Source organism: Tachypleus tridentatus, chromosome 4 (genome assembly GCF_004210375.1).
Source record: "Tachypleus tridentatus isolate NWPU-2018 chromosome 4, ASM421037v1, whole genome shotgun sequence".
Lineage (NCBI taxonomy): Eukaryota > Metazoa > Arthropoda > Merostomata > Xiphosura > Limulidae > Tachypleus > Tachypleus tridentatus.
Window position 1 is genome coordinate 60,802,100 of NC_134828.1, and position 6,000 is coordinate 60,808,099.

A 6,000-nucleotide genomic window follows, 5' to 3' on the forward strand; every position below is an offset into this window, starting at 1 on the left:
AACTTTAGTTTTAGTGTGAAATTATAAACCAATCAAACTAAAGTCGCTACTCTTCTTCAAAACAACCACAGAAAGATTTCTGAAACGATTTAAAATGAAAGACGACAAAAAATACAACATTTTAAAAATCTGCGTATATCAAAACAGTCTCCAACATATAAACTTTCACTTTCTAAAAGTACTCCTTGTGTCGGAGGAGAAACACGAAAGGAAACAGGTTGCTCTGCTTTACAAAAACAAACTGAGCAAAAAAATATTCTGTTCAAATTGAACTTGAATTACACTTCAAACTTGTACTTAATCAATCTATATGCTGTGATACTAACACTAATTTTTTATCTTACCAATTTTTTACCATCGTCTACAATTTCCAGTATCAAGATGGAATGAATCAACAAATAGTTTAAATCGATTTTAAAGAGAACAGCCTGTATATCTTCTCGCTGTTATATAAAAACTATTAAATAAAATAGATTCAAATGACCGCTGTAATATATTTAGAAGTAGTGCACAGTTATGTTCACTTAAGAATGGATTTCGATAGTTAAGTTGTACACAAGATAAGAAGCGAGTGTCATTCAGTTAAAATATTGAAGTGAGAAAACTGACTAGTTACACAATCATGTACAATTACTAAATACTCATTCTGATTATTAATATATTTGATGATGCTTCAATAAAGTAGAAGATAATCGATTACATGTTACTGTAATATTGTTTCAAAACTATGTGGAGAAAACATTTGACAAGTAAAATAATTTTTCTGAGCCGACAGAGTGAAATCTTACATGTTTAGTTTATGTTGAATCCATTATTCGTTTATTTATGTGTTGAAATATCTTTAGTATGATGTATCAATGTTTATTTTCCCGTGTTGTTGTACAGATGTAAAATACAGACTTTACCTGAAACAGTAATAAAAGCATAGTGTAGAAAAGTTGAATGAAAGCTAATCCAGTATGTTATGAGCTAATGTGTTTATACAATAACAGTGTTGTTAAAAGTTTTATTAATAAATGTATTAGTATCCTTCTCTAGTCTCTAATTCCACATTGTTAATATAAGGTGTGTTCAATAATAATAAACACAAATGTGTTGGATATAGAAAATGTGGCAGAATAATTGCTTGATTTATAACTTCAGGTTCTTTTGATATTATGATTGATAAGTCTCTTTTGGTTATAAGCTATATTCAAGTGTCAGCAATATTGCTGAAAGAGTCCCCAACGTATATAGATATATCACTGATACTGATCATGAAGTATACAGCAACTGTTTAATGGTAAGAATATTACTAAGGTAGAGTAGTGTTCAAATAATTTTTGATAATGAGAATTTATCGAGCTTTTAGTACAAATGCAAATAGTTTTAGTCGGCGAGAAACAAGCTTAAGTCAAATATTTCTAAAAATATCTACAGAAAGACAAGAATATACTTTTTGTTTTATTTTATACAGTATTGTAGATTAAACATAATTATTTTTTTAGATAGTTTCTTTAAACTCTGGTGTAACAAATCGACTTGTAAAACTAAACATAAGACTTAAAATCGTTCCCGGTTATTACATTGATTGAAATTTCCTTAGACAAAATTTAATACTAGACATTGTACATCCAAATTTTAACTATGTTATTCGATTCTGAGAGACAAAAATAGTTAATTATTTACGGTTTGATCGGGCAATGTAGGATATTCTCATTATATTTTCGGCTCAGCATGGCCAAGTGGTTAAGGCACTCGACTCGTAATCGAAAGGTTGTGGGTTCGAATCCGTAGGGGCGTAATAAAGTTACCGTCAATCCCACTAACAGTTGGTAAAAGAGTATCCCAAGAGTGGGTGATGATGACTAGCTGTCTTCCCTCTAGTCTTACACTGGTAAATTACTGAGGGCTAACGCAGATAACCCTTGTGTAGCTTTGCGGGAAATTAAAAAAAAAACAAAAAACCTTATCATAGTTTCAGGTACAGTTGAGTCAGCTGAATAATCGATTTCATAACTTCGTGTTCAGGGACCAACTCTTCTAACCCAAAAGTATTGATTTTTAAACAGATTTCTTAAATGTTCTTACGACTCGACTTACCAAACAGTGTACACACCTGTCCACCAATGAAGATCTGACACTTAGTTGGATAATTTTTGAAAACTCATTGTGATTCTCGGAAACAAAAATACTTTAATAATTGATCATAGTAAAAGATGGTAAATCGACAGCCTGTTTTTCTGTAACTCTCATTCTAAATGTCAAAGTTCCGATTAATCCCATATGTACGAGTTGTATTGAAGTTAATATAAACTTTTTCTGTAGCTTTTTTATCCTACTACGGTGGCGTCAGTTTGTAGATAATGCAAACAGTTGCTTCTTAATATCATTTCAGTTTCTTTATACTTGGCGTATATGTTCCTTTAATGGTTAAGCATCATTGTGCAACTTCTGGTACGCATTCATTAGCTGTGCTCAGTTTTTCTTTATATTACTTGTGTGTGAATCCTATATGAAATTTTATAAAATTTTGATTTTCTTCTCGTGAGGAATTTGAAAATAGTGTAAAATGCATCAGTTCTTCCTTCTTAAAGAAATGTTTATCATCGACAGAAATTTTACCACTAAACTTCCATGTGTCTTACTTTTCTTGTTGTACTAAACAACGGTTGTATTAACCTGTTTGTAAGTTTGTCCTTTATCAGTTAAACATTCATACTGATGCAGTTGATAACATTTTATCATCTTTAATCTAACTGGGCTTGTTTGTTTTATGATTCTATATGGTTCTTTTCACAATTTCGCCAGCTTTATAGTGTTTCCTATTTTAACTTTGGGAATGCATAACATGCATTAACTAAAAAAGGCACAGTTAAACTTGACATTCTCCTTAAGTTATTGTAATTGTTTTTTGCTTTTTTGTTTTTTTAATTTCGCGCAAAGCTACACGAGGGTTACTTACTCTAGGCGTCCATAATTTAATAGTGTAAGACTAAAGGGAAGGCAGCTAGTTATCACCACCCACTACGAACTCTTGGAATAATCTTTTACCAACGAAGAGTGGGGTTTACTGTCAGTCATAACGCCCCCACGGCTGAAAAGGCGAGCATGTTTGGTGTGACGGGTATTCGAATCCACGATCCTCGGATTACGAGCGAGAGTCTTAACCGTCCGGCCATGCCGGACAGTTATTCTAAAGTAAAGCCTAGTTTTCTCCTCTCTCATTCTATGCATGGTTCTTAATAATCTTTAATATTTCTTCTGGTATTCAACCGAAAGAATATTTTACTTATTTTATGAAGTGTGCTGAAAATGACATGTCATGATCCATTTTCATTACTTTAGTTTTATATCTACGTATTACAAGTATCTGCAATATTCTGTTATTGTCAGTCTTTTCATAACAGTCAGAGTCGAAAGTGTACACTGGATTTTCTTCCTGTAGTATTCTGTTCCTTAAAGTTTTCTTTCACCTTTATATAGGTTCGTTTGTTTGTTGTAAATTTCGCGCAAAGATACATGATTTGTATGTTTTAGACTGAAAATGTATTTCTGACAGATACTCATCTTTTTCTGCCTGATCTTAAAATGATGGTTGAATTCAAAAGGAGTCAACTGTTCTAGGAGGATGTCACACTCCTGTTAGTTTCCAATATCGTTTGGTTTAGAGGAACCACAAAAATGTTATTTCCCACATCATTTCAACAAAAAATCCATTCTCTAGTATCGAGGACATACAACAGATCCCAGATTTTGTTACCCTCACAATAAGTCAACTCTTGTGAGATAAAAGTTTCTGGAGTGACACAAATTGAAACGAGAGGAAGAGACGTAAAGGTTAGAAAAATAACTGTCATTGTTGACCCTTATTATAATTTTTGTTGGAAGCTATATCTATATTCATTTTTTACGTACAGCTAGCCAGACTTAGATAATACTTCTCACAATGTTTTCTTATTACGTTACGTGTTGGTAGATAATAAGTCGGAAAAACCGCTTGCTCCTGATTCGTCCACCAAGGCATTAAACAGACACTATATCGAGGATAAGTGGTGGTCCGAAATATCTACGGGTACTTGCGTGACAATGGAAAGCCATGTTATACAATTAGAGGGTTTATCCTTAATTTTGAATTGTAATATTAAAGGAGGAAAAATAAGACTTTCTTCAGTTTCGGGGTTAGAAAGTAAAAAAAATGTCGAGTGTGAATACTAGATAATAAGAATATACCAGATTTGTTATTTTGTTATTAAAACTATTATAGAAATATTTTAAAGAACTGTTTGATACATCACTTAAAGCGAAAGTGTTTGGTTCGCCCTCTCACTGTGTAATATTGAAGACAAAGCAACATTAGGGCGCACAGTATAATTAAGAAGAAGGAGTGCAAGTGAACCTGTAACATCGATAAGACAAAAAATATCAAGAAGGCAAGTTTTATCATTTCTTTAACTTCTAACTGTTATAAATACAGACAGTGTGAAAAAATAAAATGAATCCAAACTAAACGTTATGTGTATAATATATTATACTGCAGCTAATAATAACTTAAATTATTATCGCAGTTCTCTGCTTATGAAAACAGACTAATCACGTGACCTGTTAATTTACCGTTAGAAAAGCACAAATACACAGACGTACTGATATCAGTAAGAGTCTCAGTAGATATCCGCCAAACAGGCGCGTCCTATTGTACGTTCGTGTGATTTGCACACATTGCAACATACCAATTAAAAATGAATTATACGTGTGATTTTTGTCATTTATTTACTGTTATAGCTATACAACGTTTACATTTATGATATGCGTCTCTAAACGTGTGGCGGTTGAGACACAACATTCAGTTTCCTGAATACTGCTTCAAACACAAACTTTCGCGACTTTTTGGTGTATTTCAAGCCAATAGAATCAAAATACTTGAGTCTTTATCGAACTGATTACAAAATTGTATCTCAGGACGGCTGATATGGGAATTAACACTTTTACTAATAAGGCAGAGAACAACGTTTTGTTTTGTTCACCTGAAGATGTCTTCAGTGAAAGTGTTAATACTAATACCAGCCGTTCTGAATTACATTAAGTGGGTTTCTTGTTGTAACGAACTGATTACAGTTTCTCCTTAACTCTTAACATCAAAACCGTACATTTTAAACATACAACACTTCTGCCTAATAAGAGAAACATGAGCACATAATAACAGGATAATCAATATTAAAAATTTACAGAAAATAATAAAAAGTGTAAGTGATGGTTTTAGGTGTGACGATAATTTAATTATATTCTTGTTGATTATAAACGTCAATCATAAAACACGAGTGAATTAATTTACGGATAAAGCTGGCGAAACGGGAATATAAATAATGTGCTTGCTCTCAGATATAAATGCTAAACCTGTTATATTTACAATTGTTTGTTTGTTTTTGAAATTCCCCCAAATTGTTTGTCTGTTTAGGAATTTCGCACAAAGCTACTCGAGGGCTATCTGTGCTAGCCGTCCCTAATTTAGCAGTGTAAGACTAGAGGGAAGGCAGCTAGTCATCACCACTCACCGCCAACTCTTGGGATACTCTTTTACAAACGAATAGTAGGTTTTACTGTCACATTATAACGCCCCCACGGCTGAAAGGGCGAGCATGTTTGGTGCGACCGGGATTCGAACCCGCGACCCTCGGATTACAAGTCGAACGCCTTAATACGCTTGGCCATGCCGGGCCTACTTTATTGTTATATAAAGTACTTCATTGTATCTTCGGTATCATTATGTTCTATTGGTGAGCAGAGCATTTGGACTCTGTCTACAATTTTCGAACTTGATACAAAGCTCATCACAGACTGCTTATGACGAGAAACCTACTTGAAATAAAAATGTATCTCTAGGAAAGTCAAAACGTTGTTCTCTGCTTATCAATAAAAGTGTTAATACTCATCACAGACTGCTGCTGAGCATGCGTAAAATGTTGTAACATCAGAGAGACTTACTCGGATATCCTGTTTCCCGTATAAGATTAGGATGTAAAA